General features: G+C 42.5%; 1 protein-coding gene across 1 annotated transcript in view; it reads right to left on the bottom strand.

The window, feature by feature from the left end:
• ADARB2 (adenosine deaminase RNA specific B2 (inactive)) overlaps positions 1-18,785 on the bottom strand; it is a 395,993-nt gene that overhangs the window by 354,009 nt on the left and 23,199 nt on the right. The window lies entirely within an intron of this gene.

Here is an 18,785-nt window from a genome sequence, read left to right on the forward strand (position 1 = left end):
CCAAATCCAGTGGGGATGGTTTTGGACCCAGCAGGAAGATCTTGATAAAAACACTGACAGCTTCTGAGCACGTATTCAACATCACGAGAGCAATTAAAGGTGGCGGGGGACAGGGGGAAGAGGTTTGGGGCAAATCTACGCCTCAGATACTCTACGTGTCCAATAGTTATCTGACTTTCTACTGAGGCTTCTCTAAGGCAAATGCTCCTCTGCTTGGCTGCTGGGGGCTACACAGTTTTTTTTTCTCCCTTAAAACTACAAATAAATATACAAACAAACAAATACATGAAATGGAGAACAATGAAATGGACTATTGGGATAAGAATATCCAAAGTACATCCCAAGTACAGCAGTCACAGAACGGAAGCATTTTATCTCCAGTTTCTATTTGCCCACCCCAAGTGGCTGACTTATATTTTAGTTAGTATGTTGGTTGAGACCAAAGACTTAGGCATCCACAGCTTCTTGAGCTGACCAAGCTGCTTGTCAGTACATTTCCCCTCTTTCTTTCTCATTTATTCTGACCCTATGGAGTCAGAGTCCCAGAGCCCTCAGTCTCTGGAAGGTCCCCTGTTAGTGAAGCAGGGTTGGGTGTCACTACTGACTCAGCTAAAACTCACCAGCACTGAGGGCGAGCTCTCCAGGGATTTGCTAAGCCTTTTATCTCTAATTAGAGATCAAATGGCTTTGTCTCCTATTGAAGGCTGTGGAGAGCCTGAGAGCAGGGAAAGCATTGGATTTCTAACCTGCGAGGGGCCTTGGACACACTGCATGCCCTATGCCCGCTCCTCCTTTTCCAGATGAAGAAGCTGCGGTCTGGGGAGATAGTGGCTCCTCAAGGCTGCTGTGCCCAGGGTCCAGGGCAAACGCTCGGCTGTCGTGATGGTGCAAAGTGGGCACCAAAGGAAGACCTGCAAGCCGCTGAACTGCTCCCATAAATCCCTCCTCTCTTCCCTCACTTTTGTCATCTTTCCCATTAGTAAAAGAATACAAATATAACTCAAAACAATAAGCCAGCAAACCAAATAATTTAAGATATTGTTCTTATTGGAAACCATTTGGAATTACTTCACTTTAGAACGACCTGCAGTACTGTTTTCAAGTACAAAAAATACTGGCAGAATCACAGGTGATAAAATTCTTATAAATTATGGTGAAATTCATTCATTCACTAACGTACTTGACTTTTGTACCATGGAACATACGTGTCATAAAAGCCTAAGTGCTAATATGATGGCCCTTGGGCAATACTGACCTGAGATCATCACTGCAGAGGAAAAATAGTAAAAGCTTAAATTAAAAGTCATCTCAAATATTTAGTTTTATTGATAAAATATTAAAATAATACATTTTTGGAAATTCCCTTTGAAGAATGAATTCTTGCATGTGTAGTGTCTCTTATTCTTCCAAAATTATTTTCAAACGGTCGATCATCAGCTGAGGCTCTGCTCTCAGCAGGCTGGTGACGCAGTAGTACCCGCCCATTCTAGATGGCTCCCAAGGTGTACGCCCTGGGGCTCCCGTCCATGGTGGCAGCCAGAGCTGCACAGGGAAATGACTCTTCAGCCAAAGAGCCTTGGGAAGATGAAGCCCTTCTTCACTGAAGGACTTCTCAGAGCCTTTACTTTAATCTAATGGATATCTTGTAGGGGTACACAGCATGCAAATTCCCCATATTTATTTGATTATTCTTAGAGCAATTATATTTTTGTTCATATTTAATCCAAAGAGTAAGTGTTTCTCTATATTCTGTACAGTTTTCTTACAGGTATTAGCTACAAGGAGGTATTGATAAGGTTCACTTCTTGGTATGAAATACGAAGCTTTTGAAATCCATACTTGTGAATAGCAAACCATTTCATATATTAATTAGAGTAACATGATATTTAGCTGATTCACTGTCTTGCAAACTGTCAGGTGGAATACACAATTCATCTTTCGCAGGGTCAATGGAGTATAAACACTGTATATGCTTCTTTTGTCTCCTGGACGCTGACTTTTAACTTGCTTGATCTCTAACTGGACACAGTGGCCTATGAACTCTGCACACAGAGCACCCTCAGTGGTTACTGCACCTTCCTGTCCTGGAGGATTCACCTGCCTGCAGAGCACAGGGGGGCAAATGCAGAGGTGGTACCTGGTGGGGCTGCAGGGTACAGAACCTTGATCAACGCTCAGATCCATCAGTCCTGCTGAGGATATTTTGAAAAAAAGGTGTGTGTTGGACAATCAGAGAAATGGGCCAAGCACACCCATACTGCAGCCCATCTTAGAAAGCAGATGCGGCCCTGGGGGGAGGGGGCCTGGCAGAGTGAGGGGAGGGTCAGTGAGCTTCTGGATGGTGAAGTCGGGGGTGAAGCAGCAGATGTGCCCCTGGCGGCTGGACAGCAGACCAGTGTGTGCATGGGGGGCCCCTCTCAGGTGAGCTGCTGGGAGGGGGGATGACATGGGGGGCGGCCGGCCCACTCCACTCTCAGGGCAGTGAGGGCAAAGGGGATTTTTGGGGTCCCAGACCTTGGGGGTCAGCTAAAGCACCTCTGGGATTCTGTGCCACAGACTGAAAACCAGATCTAGTCAGGAGGCGGCTCAGGAAACCTGGGAAAAGTTACTGACCGCCCGAGCCTGAGCCTCCATCTCTGCATCAGCAAAGGGAGGCGCCAGCAGCCCTGCAAGGGGAACGTGAATCCACTGTCCCCTGAAAGAGCAGGGTCTGTGGGACCTACATACCTGAGGGCAGCTGGCCCTCCCCTGGGTTCCTTCCTCGGAGCAGGGCCACCCTAGTGAGGGTGGGGCACCCAGGGGAGCCCAACAGTGATGCCATCTTCTCCCCAGCAGGCTGGGTAGTCCTCCAGACTCAGGGGAAGCTGCCCACTTGGCAAACAGACAAGCTTCATCCTCCCAATTCCCAGGGAGTGCGGATCCCATTTCTTGTCAGAATCACAACACAGAACATGGCAGGATTCAAACATTCTCCCCCTAAAGCCCTAGAACAGCCATTGGCTAACACTGCAGTTAGGAATGGTTATATGTATGAGGAAAAACTTGATTTAAAAAGCAATTTCTAATGTTGGAAAAAGGCACAACTGTGAAAAGGGTTAAAAGTGGAGCAGAAAATTTGTTTAATTGTAATTAGAGAGGGAAGTTAAAATTGTTTAAGGGACAAATGACCTTTCTCTCTCAAATTTTCTTTTTTTTCTTTTTCTTTTTTTTTTTTTTTTTTTTTTTTTTTTTTGCGGTACGCGGGCCTCTCACTGTCATGGCCTCTCCCGTTGCGGAGCACAGGCTCCGGACGTGCAGGCTCAGCGGCCATGGCTCACGGGCCCAGCCGCTCCGCGGCATGTGGGATCTTCCCCGACCGGGGCACGAACCCGTGTCCCCTGCATCGGCAGGCGGACTCTCAACCACTGCGCCACCAGGGAAGCCCTCAAATTTTCTTTTTTTAACACCTCATTTGGTCAAGGATGATACTGGAGTAATTTCAAACAAGAATGTCATCAGTCAGGGATTTATGCACCGCCACCTGCAACATGCAAGGACCCCATTCCTCTGAAAGACCAGTCACTTCCTAATACGTTCTATCGTGTGAAGTGGGATGTGTGCGGCTGGGGGAAAGGAAGAAGCTGTGGAAGAGACGGAGAGAGGGAGGAGGGGAGCAGACGTCGGGCTCAGGCATCACCCAGGCTTGAACACCCCTCCTCTAACTGAGAATGAGAGATGGTATCACCCAGGTAATCAGACCTGAGAATCCAACACCTAATAGAATAAACACGCCTACTATCCAGAGTTGGAAGAGCAGCAAAGCTTTTACACATAAGGACCTAAGCACGGGTGGTTAATTACTGCAGCGCACTCTGTAAAAGCAGCATGTTTGAAGTCCACTGAATTACGGACAGAAGTGGATGATAAATCAGTCTCCTGATATGGAGTGTCATGCAGGTTTTCTAACTCTTCTCTGACACGAAGGCTGCAGGGGCAGGGGAATGAGCGAAGGAGACCCTGGGACCCTGACCTCTCTCCTCTCTTGAGGCCCTGGGGTTGGTGGGACCCAGAAATTTCCTCTGTGCCACTACCCCTTCCCTGTCCCTCTCCAGCCGTCTTGACTAAAATCCAGATTGGCCTAACAGAGGCTGCTAATCCACAAAGACAGTTCCTCTATTCCCAACCTCTCTGAACACCGGTGACCCCTCTCCTGCTAAAGCCCTGTAAGATATTCTGTCGGGGTTCCCTCAAGCCTCAGGCTTGTACTTGGGAGTAAACACTCGGTCCTGTGGTGTTCTGGTTGATCCTCCCTCCCTCCGCCCATAGGATCCGTTTGAACTTCAACTTACTGTGACTATCACTCCTTCAGAAGAGCATTTCATGATCATGAAATGTACATAAGTTTAATTTTGAAAAGCAGACTGAATGCAGGCCACAAGGTGTGAGCCACTTGCTACAAAATCATAAGCTTTGAATAAAGACTGCAAGGAGATTTGGTAAAATATTAGCTGCGGTTATCTTCACAGGTCAGGGCGACAGCTAATTTTAATTTTCTTTTCAGTACTTTTCTGTATCTTCATACATTTCTGCAAAGGACCTTTAGTAATTTTATAACAAGGAGAAAATAAAACAAAAAACAGATGCAGAGTGATTTTTAATATGAGATGGTGAAGTGCATGGCAAAGCAGATATATTCATTGATTCATTATACATATTTATTAAGCACTTGCTGTATGCCAGGACCTGCTCTAGGTTCTTGAGATACATGAATTAAAAGGAAAAGAGATAAACCCTCCTGTCTGAGTGGTAAATTTTCAGGGGGTGGAGAGCAGGGATAGACCCTGAAGGCACAGGGATAAGTAAAGAGGGGTCAGGGCTGCAGGCTGAGCTAGGGTTTCCAGGGGCATTAGATTTAAAGCAGCATTTGGACAGATTAAGTCCACCAAAATCATTTGACCACTGTTTGTTATTTGCTAGTGTACAACTGGATCCAAAGTTTGCTAAGTGTGGCCAAGCACGGGTCATTAGTGGAAATCTCATATGGCACTCAACAATAAGAAGCAGTGTCCAGACAGGGGGTAGGCCTCAGTAAATCATCATTGATTTTGCTTGTTTGTTACTGTCTGTTGCTGTGTGACTAATAACCTGTGTTACTAATTATGTAGCAGCCTAAAAACGAACACTATTACAAAGGTACAGTAATCCAAGAAGTATGGTACCAGCATAAAGACAGACATACAGACCAATGGAAAAAAGTAGAAAGCCCAGAAATAAACCCTCGCATATATGGTCAAATGATTTTCAACAAGGGAGGCAAGAATACTTAGTGGGGAAAGGACAATCTCTTCAAGAAATGGAGCTGGGAAAATTAGATATCCACATATGAAAGAATGAAGCTGGACCCTTACTTTATGCCTTAGGCAAAAATTAACTCAAAATGGATCAGAGACCCAAACATGAGACCTAAAACTATAAAAATCTTGGAAGAAAGCATAGGGGAAAACTTTATGACACTGAATTTGGCAATGATTTCTTGGATATGACACTAAAAGTGCAGGCAACAGAAGTAAAATTACACAAATCAAAATACTTAAAAACTTCTTTGGGTAGGCAGAGTCAAGATGGTGGTGTGGGAAGATGTGGAGTTAGTGTCTCCCCACAACTAGGGCACCTGCCGGTCACTGGTGAGGGACTCTGACACCCAAGGAGATGGGAGGAACCCCAAGGTGAACCAGCAGCTTGCAGGATCTTGGTTCACGAGCCCGTGGTCAGGCTGAAGCTCCTGTGGTGGGAGCTCCAAGTCTGAATCACTGGACTAACAGAGAACCTCAGGCCCCAGGAAATATTCACTGGAGTGAGGACTCACAGAGTTCCTCACCTCAGCATCAAGACCCAGCTCTACCCAATAGCCTACAAACCCCAGAGTTGGAAATCTCAGGCCAAACAACCAGTAAGACAGGAACACAATCCCACTCATAAAAAAAAAAAAAAAATGAGATGGCAAAAAAATATGTCACAGGTGAAGGAGCAAGGTAAAAACCTACAAGACCAAATAAGTGAAGAGGAAATAGGCAATCTACCTGAAAAAGCATTCAGAGTAATGATAGTAAAGATGATCCAGAATCTCAGAAGTAGAATGGAGGCATGGATTGAGAAAATACAAGAAATGTTTAACAAAGATCTAGAAGGACTAAAGAACAAACAAACAGAGATGAACAACACAATAACAAATGAAAAATACACTAGAAGGAATCAATAACAGAATAACTGAGGCAAAAGAACAAATAAGAGAGGTGGAAGACAAAATGGTGGAAATAACTTCCGAGGAGCAGAATAAAGAAAAAAGAATGAAAAGAATTGAAGACAATCTTAGAGACCTCTGGGACAACACTAAACGCACCAACATTCAAATTATAGGGGTCCCAGAAGAAGAAGAGAAAAAGAAAGGGTCTGAAAAAATATTTGAAGAGATTATAGTTGAAAACTTCCCAAACATGGGAAAGGAAATAGTCACCCAAGTCCAGGAAGCACAGAGAGTCCCATACAGGATAAACCCTAGGAAAAACACACCAAGACACATATTTATCAAACTAAGAAAAATTAAATTAAAAAGAAAGCTGGAGTAGCAATACTCATATATCAGATAAAATAGACTTTAAAATAAAGACTGTTATGAAAGATAAGGAGGGACATTACATAATGATCATAGGATCAATCCAAGAAGAAGATATAACAAGTATAAATGTTTATGCACCCAACACAGGAGCACCTCAATACATAAGGCAAATGCTAACAACCTGAAAGGAGAAATCAACAGTAACAAAATAATAGTAGGGGACTTTAACACCCCACTTATACCACTGGACAGATCATACAAACAAACCAAATAAGGAAACACAAGCTTTAAATGATGCAATAGACCAGATAGAACTAACTAATATTTAGAGAACATTCCACCCAGAAGTGGCAGAATACACTTTCTTCTCAAGTGCACATGGAACATTCTCCAGGATAGATCACATCTTTGGTCACAAATCAAGCCTAGGAAAATTTAAGAAAATTGAAATCGTATCAAGCATCTTTTCTGACCACAACACTATGAGACTGGAAATCAATTACAGGAAAAAAACTGTAAAAAACACAAATACATGGAGGCTAAACAGTGTGCTACTCAATAACCAAGAGATCACTGAAGAAATCAAAGAAGAAATAAAAAAATACATAGAAACAAATGACAACAAAAACACGATGACCCAAAACCTATGGGACACAACAAAAGTAGTTCTAAGAGGGAAGTTTATAGCAATACAATCTAACCTCAAGAAATAAGAAAAATCTCAAATAAACAATCTAACCCTACACTTAAAACAACCAGAGAAAGAAGAACAAAGAAAACCCAAAGCCAGTGGAAGGAAAGAAATCATAAAGATCAGAGCAGAAATAAATGAAATAGAAATGAAAAAAACAATAGCAAAGATCAATAAAACTAAAAGCTGGTTCTTTCAGAAGATAAACAAAATTGATAAACACTTAGCCAGACTCATCAAGAAAAAAAAGGAGAGGATGCAAATCAATAAAATTAGAAATGAAAAAGAAGAAATCACAACTGACACTGCAGAAATACAAAGGATTATAAGAGACTACTACAAACAATTATATGCCAATAAAATGGAAAACCATGAAGAAATGGCCATATTCTTGGAAAGGTACAATTTTCCAAGACTGAACCAGGAAGAATTAGAAAATATAAACAGACCTATCACAAGTAATGAAATTGAAACCATAATTAAAAATATTCCAACAAACTAAAGTCCAGGACCAGATGGCTTCACAGGTGAATTCTATCAAACATTTAGAGAAGAGCTAACACTCATCCTTCTCAAACTCTTCCAAAAAATTGCAGAGGAAGGAACACTCCCAAACTCATTCTATGAGGCCACCATCACCCTGATACCAAAACCAGAAAAAGATATCACAAAAAAAGAAAATCACAGACCAATATCGCTGATGAACATAGATGCAAAAATCCTGAACAAAATACTAGCAAACAGAATCCAACAGAACATTAAAAGGATCATACACCATGATCAAGTGGGATTTATCCCAGGGATGCAAGGATTCTTCAATATATGCAAATCAATCAATGTGATACACCACTTTAACAAATTAAGGAACAAAAACATATGATCATCTCAGTAGATGCAGAAAAAGCTTTTGACAAAATTCAACACCCATTATGATAAAAACTATCATAAAATGGGTATAGAAGGAGCCTACCTCAACATAATAAAGGCCATATATGACAAACGACAGCAAGCATCACACTCAAGGGTGAAAAACTGAAAGCATTTCCACTAAGGTCAGGAACAAGACAAGGATGTCTACTCTCACCACTCTTATTCCACATAGTTTTGGAAGTCCTAGCCACACCAATCAGAGAAGAAAAAGAAATAAAAGGAATACAAATTGGAAAAGAGGAAGTAAAATGGTCACTGTTTGCAGATGACATGATACTATACATAGAAAATCCTAAAGATGCCACCAGAAAACTACTAGAACTGATCAGTGAATTTGGTAAGGTTGCACGATACAAAATTAATGCACAGAAATCTCTGGCATTCCTATACACCAACAACAAAAAATCAGAAAGAGAAATTAAGGAAACACTCCTGTTTACCACTGCAACAAAAAGAATAAAATTCCTAGGAATAAACCCTGTGGAGGCGAAAGACTTGTACTCAGATAACTATAAAACACTGATGAAAGAAATTAAAGATGACATAAACAGATGGAGAAATATACCATATTTCTGGACTGGAAAAATCAATACTGTGAAAATGACTATACTACCCAAAGCAATCTACAGATTCAATGCAATCCCTCTCAAACTACCAATGGCATTCTTCACAGAATTAGAACAAAAAATTTTACAATTCATATGGAAACACAAAAGACCCTGGATAGCCAAAGCAACCTTGAGAAAGAAGAACAGAGTTGGAGGAATCAGGCTCCACGACTTCATACTATACTACAAAGCTGCAGTAATTGAGACAGTATGGTACTGGCACAAAAACAGAAATATAGATCAATGGTACAAGATAGAATGCCCAAAGATAAAGCCACACACATATGGGCACCTAATCTACTACAAAGGAGGCAAGAATATACAATGGAGAAAAGACAGCCTCTTCAATAAGTGGTGCTGGGAAAACTGGACAGCTACATATAAAAGAATGAAATTCGAAAACTACCTAACACTGTACACAAAAATAAACTCCAAATAGATTAAAGACTTAAATGTAAGACCAGACACTATAAAAACCCTTAGAGGAAAACATAGGAAAAACACTCTTTGATGTAAACCACAGCAAGATCTTTTTTGACCCAACTCCTACAGTAATGGAAATAAAAACAAAAATAAACAAATGGGACTTAATTAAACTTAAAAGCTTTTGCACAGCAAAGGAAACCATAAACAAGACAAAAGGACAACCCTCATAATGGGAGAAAATATTTGCAAATGAAACAAGAGACAAAGGATTACTCTCCAAAATATACAAGCAGCTCATGGAGCTCAATATCAAAAAAACAAACAATCCAGTTAAAAAATGGCTGGAAGACCTAAATAGACATTTGACCAAGGAAGACATACAGATGGCCAAGAGACACATGAAAAGATGCTCAACATCACTAATTATTAGAGAAATGTAAATCAAAACTACAATGAGGTATCACCTCATGCCGGTCAGAATGGCCATTATCAAAAAATCTAGAAACAATAAATGCTGGAAAGGGTGTGGTGAAAAGGGAACCCTCCTGCACTGTTGGTGGGAATGTAAATTGATACAACCACTATGGAAAACATTAGGGAGATTCCTTAAAAAACTAAAAATAGAACTACCATATGACCCAGCAATCCCACTACTGGGCATATACCTTGAGAAAACCATAATTCAAAAAGAGACATGTACCACAATGTTCATTGCAGCACTATTTACAATAGCCAGGACATGGAAGCAACCTAAATGTCCATCGACAGATGAATGGATAAAGAAGATGTGGCACATATATACAATGGAATATTACTCAGCCATAAAAAGAAAGAAAGTTGACTTATTTGTAGCGAGGGGGATGGACCTACAGTCTGTCATACAGAGTGAAGTAAGTCAGAAAGAGAAAAACAAATACCATATGCTAATACATATATATGGAATCTAAAAAAAAGAAATGGTACTGATGAACCTAGTTGCAGGAAAGAATAAAGAGATAGACATAGAAAATGGACTTGAGGACATGGGGTGGGAGGGTGAAGCTGGGAAGAAATGAGAGTAGCATTGACATACATACACTACCGAATTCAATATAGTTAGCTGGTGGGAAGCAGCAGCATAGCACAGGGACATTGGCTTGGTGCTTTGCAATGACCTAGAGGGGTGGGATGGGGAGCATGGGAAGGAGGCTCAAGAGGGAGGGACATGTGTATGCATTATGGCTGATTCACTTTGTTGTACAACAGAAACACATGTGTATGGGGACATGTGTATGCATATGGCTGATTCGCTTTGTTGTGCAACAGAAACTAACACAGTATTTTGAAGTAATTATACTCCAATAAGGATCTATTAAAAAAGAAAAAAAGACAAAAAAAGAGTAGGTGTGAGCAAAGGAAAAAAAAAACTTCTTTGCATCAAAGGACACAATCAAGAGAATGAAAAGACCATGCACAGAATGGGAGAAAATATTTGCAAATCACATAGCTAATAATACATAAAGAACTCCTACAACTCAAAAACAAAACAAAAAACCAAACTGATTAAAAAATAAGCAAAGGACTTGAACAGACATTTCTCCAAAGAAGATACACAAATGGCCAACAAGCACATGAAAAGATGCTCAACATCATTGATCTTCAAGGGGACACAAATCAAAACCACAAAAACCACCTCACATCCATTAGGATGGCTACTAACAACAACAAAAAAAAACCTCAGAAAATAACAAGTGTTGATGAAAATGTGGAGAAATTGGAACCCTTGTGTACTGCTGGTGGGAATGTAAAATAGTGCAGCCATTATGAAAAACAGTATGGCGGTTCTTCAAAAAATTAAACACAGAATTACCATACGATCCAGCAATTCCACTTCTGGGTAAATGCCAGAAAGATTTGAGAACAGGGTCTTGAAGAGATATTTTTACACCAGTGTTCATAGCAGCATTATTCAGCTAAAACATGGATGCAACCCAAGTGTCCCCTGACAGACAACTGGATAAGCAAAATGGGATACATACATACAATAGAATATGATTGAGTCTTAAAAATGAAGGACATTCTGACACACGCTACAACATGGATGAACCTTGAGGACATTATGCTGAGTGAAGGAAGCTGGTCAAAAAAAAGACAAGTACTGTAAGATTCCACTCAGATGAGGTACTTAGGGTTGTCAAACCCACAGAGACAGACAGTAGGATGGTGGGGGCTGGGGACTGGCAGGACACTCATCCTGTCTCATTTCCCATGGGTTAGCAGCCCAGGGCAGCTCAGCTCAGCCTCTGCCTCAGGGCTTATCTGAAGACTTGACCGAGGAAGATCCACTTCCAAAGTCACTCCCTTGTCCACTGCCGGTTTGCCAAAGAGCGGGAGTGAGAGGGCCATGGGGGTGGGAGTCTCAGTTGCTTTGTCACCTACTCTCAAAGAGGCTCCCCCATGGTTTCCATCACATCCCATCCATTAGGAGGGAGTCACTAGGTCCATCCAGCCAATACTCAAGGCGTGCTTTGAGTGGGGGAGGGTGTTACGTTTCATCTAAATGTGTTTTGGTAACACACGTTTAATAACTCATCCTTCACCTTTCAGTGCAGTGTATGACTGTGTTTTGCTCCATTCCTTACTATGGATATCTGATGCAGAGAAAAAGGAAACATTAAAACACAGATGAGTACCCAATCACTATAATATAATTTTGACTTTTATTCTGAGCATACTATCTGGTGAGCTAAATACAACACACACTGTTTTGTGGGACAACGCCATTTTCAGGGGTAGGAAAAGCCTGCCTTATGCCTGCTCTGCGTCCTCCTTCCTGGGTGGAGCAGCATCCGTCCCTCATCAAGCTCTTACTCCTTTGTTCTGTAGGTACTTCATCCCACTAAACCAACCTGATTCTTTCTCCAAAAAATGGGAAGCATCTGGAGCCCTTGATGGAAACTCAAAATTGACGGCTGGTGGTCCATCCCAGGAGCTGCCTTAGGTAGCTGTCATTATTATTGGGCTCCTATTGTTTGCCTCCAGCTTTGATCTCACTACCCTTTGATCTCTGTACCCCCAGAACATTTCTAACAAATTCTTCATTTAAGTTACTTAGATTTGATTTCTGTTGCTTGCCAACAAAGAAGTGAAATCGGTACAGATGCCTCTTCCTTGCCAGGCACCATGCTGGGCATTGAGAACACCGTGATGAAAGAATACAGCATCCAAAGGAACTCCCAGCCCAGTGGGGAGACCATACACAGAAGAATAATTAGAACACAAGGTGGTTAATCCCATAAAGCCAGTGTCCTAGTTAAATGTGTGGCCTTGGAGAGTCAAAGGAATATTTAAACCAAGAATCAGTAATTAGATTAAACCCCAAGAGGAGGGTACAAGGTTGTCAGGCAAGAGATGGTAGGAAAGAGAAGTTTCCAAAAGGCAGAACACTACCAGAGGGTTGGGATTTTTTTTTTTTTCTGTTTTATTCACTGATGCATCCACTAAGCCTGGCCACATACTGAACATCTGAAAACTTATCTATTTGATAAATATACCAGTGTGCTAGGCACCAAAAGCCTGACTATGATGGAGGAAGGGTGACATGGGGACAAGATGTCCTTGGGGAAGGATGGTTGGGTCAGATCGTGCAGCCCTGGACCCGCCAACAAGGGTTTGAGTCAGATCAGTTGGCAAGGGGAACCCACTGAGGATTCTGAATCCACAGAGTGACATGATTAACTGTGCTCTTTAATAGGTTTATGAACAGTGCAGAGGACAAGCTATTTTGGGAAAAGTGTTTAGGTGGGAATTCCATTTAGGAAGTGATACAATGATCCAGAAGAAATAATAGTAACGACTGATCCTCATTTCCCGTAATTTGAAGTAAGCATGGGCATAAGCCCTTTATGTGTTGTGCTGTTTTAATCTAAACCACAAGGTCCTTTAACAGCTGAAGAGCAGGTTCACAAGGTCCAACAGCTACCAGGTCTCAGAGTTGAGCCTATGACCCTGGAATCCACAGTCTTTCCCACTGTGCCCTCCTGGTGAGACACTAACGAGACCCTCGGCCACAGCAGCGGCAACTGGACTGGCGGGGAGGACGGGCTTGAGAGGTAATTTGGGACTCGAGGGATAGGGCCTAGCAGCAAGTTGGCGATGAGAAAGGGATTTATGGAGCTTGCGATTTCTCATGTAGACAACTGAGCAGCTGGTGATGACACCCACGTGCCCTTCCCACTCCCTTGGGTACTGACCGGCCAGTCACTGTGGGAGCTGGCCAGACACTGCAGCCTTCACGTGTCCAGTTCTGACACATCTTCTTTGTTCACTTCTACTTAACTTACCGGTTCATCGTCTGAGTGGGAAGAGAACAGATGGAGAGCTGACTGTGCAGCAACCAAGCCCTAACTGCAGAGGTGCCCAGTCCATGAGCACGGGTCCGTTGGCAAAAGGGCAGGTAGAAATCCTTTTGAATCGTTTCATTTGGTGTGAAAAATTATACTTAAAATCTCATAATGTCATTAAAATTAAGAGACAAAATTAGATTAGGTTTTCCGTTATTGAATTAAAATTTCATTTCCCAAACTTAGGAGCGTTAGCATGGCTTCGACAGGACCGTCACCTTTATGTAATAAATTGGCGATTTCAAAGCTTTTTGGCCCAGGGAGTGGCTGTGCTGTGAAGGGCGGGGCCCGCGTCCTATGCTGAGTCTGTGGCTGCGGAGGGTGGACGGGATTTGGAAGAGCTGCTGGTGGGAGGGTTGAGGTGAAGAGGTGCGGGCGGGGCTGGTCGGTTGGACAGGAAGGGTCCTCGCTTCAGCACTGTGGGAAGCCCCAGGCTGGGGATCAGGAACACCAGCTGCTGGGAGGGAGGGGTAGGGGTGTGGGAAAGGGCGGTGCCAGCAACTAAACGGTTGCCAAGGAGAGGGGGGCGGGGAGGGTGAGGTCTCCCGAGGAAAGAGGGGCCAGGAAGAGTCAAGAAAGGGAGAGAGACAGTTTAAAGGGACACTTGTAATCAGTAAGATTATTTTTTTATTTTTTTGCGGTACGCGGGCCTCTCACTGTTGTGGCCTCTCCCGTTGCGGAGCACAGGCTCTGGACGCGCAGGCTCAGCGGCCATGGCTCATGGGCCCAGCTGCTCCGCGGCATGTGGGATCTTCCCGGACCGGGGCACGAACCCGTGTTCCCTGCATCGGCAGGCAGACTCTCAACCACTGCGCCACCAGGGAAGCCTGAGTAAGATTATTAAACTGAAATCTTCAGGCATGGAACCAGAGCGCCGCCACTTCAAAGACAGGACAGAAACCCGTCTCCTCTGGAGGATGCAGCATTAAGACGGAAGATGGGAACGCTCCCACCGCGGCCTCTTGACATGCTCTTCTCTGCACACACCCAGCCCCAAACAAACGACACCAAGCAGTAAACTGGCCAGGGCTTTCCTTATTTCATGAAATGGACATAAAAATTATTTCCATCGAAACAAAAGTTGTTTCCAAAGATGTGCTCCCTCGCAGGATCCCTTTCTCACAGCTGCCTTCTCCAGGACTCCCAGATTCCTGCACAATTTCACAGGTCAGCACGCTCGACGCTGGCTGGCCGTCCACCTCCCCGCACGATGCTCCTTTCCTGCTTCCTCTTCATATCTACTCCTCTGAGGGGCCGAGGGGAGACCCCAAGGGGAGGAAGATGTAGATGTGTACTAGGAGTCTTCAAATTCTCACTGACCCCATTTCATAGAATCTTCTTTCTGTAGACATTTGCATTACCCAGAAATGTCTCAGTTTAACCTCAGATTAGAAATTTGTTCAGTCCTATAGTGCTCTCCTTGTATCCATGCTTTGTTTTGTTTTGTTTTGTTTTTAAATACCATCGTTTTGACTCAGTTTCATAATACTGTTTTCAGTCTTCAAACCTCTGATTACTTGGGACATGACATTTGTTATTTTATTAAAGTGGCATTTGAACCCCATTCTGGGCTTGGCCTGCTTAGCGGAGCCGAACAGAGAATGATGGACTGAACCAGCTAGTACACACAGAAGCACAATGGACTTGTTCTGGCCTCCCCAGAATCTTCCAAAAGACATATTTTATCTTCTCTTTTGGTTATAAATTAAATAGACACTTGACTCAGGATACTGTCATGTTAAAGTTTAGGATTAAAGGTCTGGTTTCTACAGCAGTGGGAATTCAGGTTTTTCCCTGATTTATTCTCTACCTGTGGTGGGAACCAAGACTGGTCTACACACAGGATGGGCAGGGACTCATCTTGGTCGCAGAGTTAGTGACCAAGATCCTTTCTGATCACGATAAATGCCGTATTGAGTGTCTTCGATATTCCACAGTGCGCTACAGCTTAAGACTTGGGTCTTTTTAGGGGAGTGTCACTGACTCATGCTCACATTAGGGAAGGAACTGCAGATACACGATCTGGAGACCACATGGCTGGCAGCCATCTGTCTGGGCTTCCTGGGACCCTGGGGATTTCTGCTTCTCAATGCCAGAGATTCTGATTTAACTCATATCATCCAAAGCCTTGTACAAAGAGGAAGACTAGAGAAACCTGGGGAAAATCCTGTGTGTTAGAGGTGAAGTGACAAAATAAAAAGTGGCGAAGAAAAGAGAACTTGGATCCCAAAACCAAACCACTGATTTGCAATTTACCCAAACCAGGCTTTGGTCTGAAAAGCCCAGTGAGTCCCTCAAAGCTGATGAAATACTGTATTCATTTCAGTGGTCAGTGGTGATAGCGATGGGCATGGACTGCAGGAGTGTTAATTTTATATGGAAAGGGCAGCATGGATGTGTTAGCCCTTCCCTGTGCAGACTCTCCAGGAGGCACTGTGCTCACAAACACTGAGAATAAGGACTCATTTATTTAAGATGTGACCAAGAATGTGTAAGGATTGCAGGATTCTACTGTACTTCTCCCTGGGCTTCCAAGATGTTTTCACAGCTTTCCTGAGATATAATTGATCCACTGCACATCCTCAACGTGTGGAATCTGATGAGTGTGAACGTGCACTGACACCGTGGTGGCATCACCAGAGTCGGGTAAGAGACATCCAACTCCTCCCTAAGTTTCCTTGTGCCCTTCTGGTGTGTGTGTGTGTGTGTGTGTGTGTGTGTGTGTGTGTGTGTGTGTGTGTGTGTTAAGAACACGACATGAGTTTTACCCTCCTAACAATTTTTGGGTGCAAAACAACACATTGTTAATGTCGGGCACATTGCACAGCAGGTCTCTAGAACTTACTCCTCCTGCAATAACAAATCTTATACCTGTGAAACACCCCCCCCATTTCCCATGCCCCGGCCCCTGGCCACCATTATTGTAATCTCCACTTCTAAGAGTCTGACTATTCTAGATACTCAGATATGTGGCATCAGGCAGCATTTGTCCTTCTGTGACTGACTCATCTCACTCAGCATAATGTCCTCCAGGATTATCCATGGTATCAAAAATGGTGGATTTCCCTGTTTTTAAGGCTGAATAATATTCCAATATTCCACATGGGAGTGCAGATATCTCTTCCAGATCCTGGCTTCATTTCTTTTGGATAAATACCCAGAAGCAGGATTGCTAACATACTGAATGATGAAAAATTAAAAGCTTTTCCTCAAATATCAGGAATGAGGCAAGGATGCCCACTGTCACCACTTCTACTCAACACAGTACTGGAAGTCTTAGCCAGATAAATTGGGCAAGAAAAAGAATGAAAAGGAATCTAAATTAGAGAGGAAGAAGTAAAAGGATCTATATTTGCAGATGATATGATCTTATATTTAGAAAACCTTAAAGACTCCACAAAAATATTATTGGACTTAATAAACAAATTCAGTAAAGTTGTAGGACACAAAATCAACAAAGATCAGTTGCATTTCTGCAGACAAGCACGGAACCATATGAAAAGGAAATTAAGAAAACAATCCCATTTACTATAACATCAAAAAGAACAAAATATTTAGAAATAAACTTAACCAAGGAGTTGAAAGACTTGTACACTGAAAACTACTAAACATTGATGAAGGAAATTAAAGGAGATATAAATAAATGGAAAGACATCCCATGTTCATGGATTGAAAGACTTAAAGTTAACATTTTTAACATTTGTTAAAATGTCCAAACCAAAACAATCTGCCAAGTCAATGTTATCTCCATCAAAATCTCAATAGCATTTTTTTATTTTATTATTTTTTTTTTTTTGCGGTACGCGGGCCTCTCAGTGTTGTGGCCTCTCCCGTTGCAGAGCGCAGGCTCCGAACACGCAGGCTCAGCGGCCATGGCTCACGGGCCCAGCCGCTCCGCGGCATGTGAGATCTTCCCGGACCGGGGCACGAACCCACGTCCCCTGCATCAGGGGGCGGACTCTCAACCACTGCGCCACCAGGGAAGCCCTCAATAGCATTTTTAACAATCCTAAAATTCATGTGGAACCATAAAATACTCCCTAAAACCATGTCAATTTTGAGAAAAATGAACAAAGCTGGAGGCATCAGACTTCCAGATTTCAAAATATATCACAAAGCTACAGTAATTAAAACAATAGGGCACTGGCATAAAGACAGATATACAGACCAATGAGACAGAAGAGAGACCCACAAAAACAAAAAAACAAACAGAAAAACCCTCATGCATATATGACCAACTGGTCTCTGACAAGGGCACCAAGAAAATACAGTAGGCAAAGTACCATGTTCAACAAACAGTGCTGGGAACACTACATACCCTCACAAACAAGAATGAACTTGAATCCTTATTTATACCAAAAGCACAAGTTACAAAAGTGAAAATAAACAAGTGGGACTACATCAAACTAAAAAGCTTCTCTACAGCAAAGGAAACCATCAACAAAAGTGAAAACATAGCCTACAGAATGGGAGAAAATATTTACAAACCACATATCTGAGAAGGGCTTAATTTCCAAAATAATAAGCAACTCTTACAATTCAATAGCAAAACCCAAATAACTGATTAAAAATGGGTAAATGACTTGAACAGACATTTCTCCAAAGAAGATATACAAATGGCCAACATGTATATGAAAAGGTGCTCAACATCACTAGTTATCAGCAAATCAAAACTACAATGAGATATCACCTCACTCGTGTTAGAATGGCTATTTTCAAAAAAAAAATAGCAAGTGTTGGTGAGAGTGTGGAGAAAAGGTAGTCCTGGTACACTGTTGGTGGGAATGCAAAATGGTGCAGCCACTATGGAAAACAGTATGGAGGTGCCTCAAAAAATAGAGCTGCTTGGTGTTCGTGAAGAAGGCGTGAGCTCTGAGAGGCGGTCTGGTATCCTGGGAAAAGTTTAGGTTCAAGTCCTCTTTTTGCCATATTCCATATCATTTTAGGACCTGATTTTCCTTTCCTGCAAAACAGAAATAAGAATATCTACCTCACGGAGTCATTGTGAGGATTCAATGAGAAGATATCTGTGAAAGCACGTTCTATGCAGTAAGTGATCATCAGATATCAAATTCTTCCTTCCTTCTTTTGACAGTCACCTGTCCAATCAAGTCACCAGCCTGTGAGCCACATGCAAGAACATCCAGCACAGT

Source organism: Mesoplodon densirostris, chromosome 4 (genome assembly GCF_025265405.1).
Source record: "Mesoplodon densirostris isolate mMesDen1 chromosome 4, mMesDen1 primary haplotype, whole genome shotgun sequence".
In the NCBI taxonomy this organism is placed as follows: Eukaryota; Metazoa; Chordata; class Mammalia; order Artiodactyla; family Ziphiidae; genus Mesoplodon; species Mesoplodon densirostris.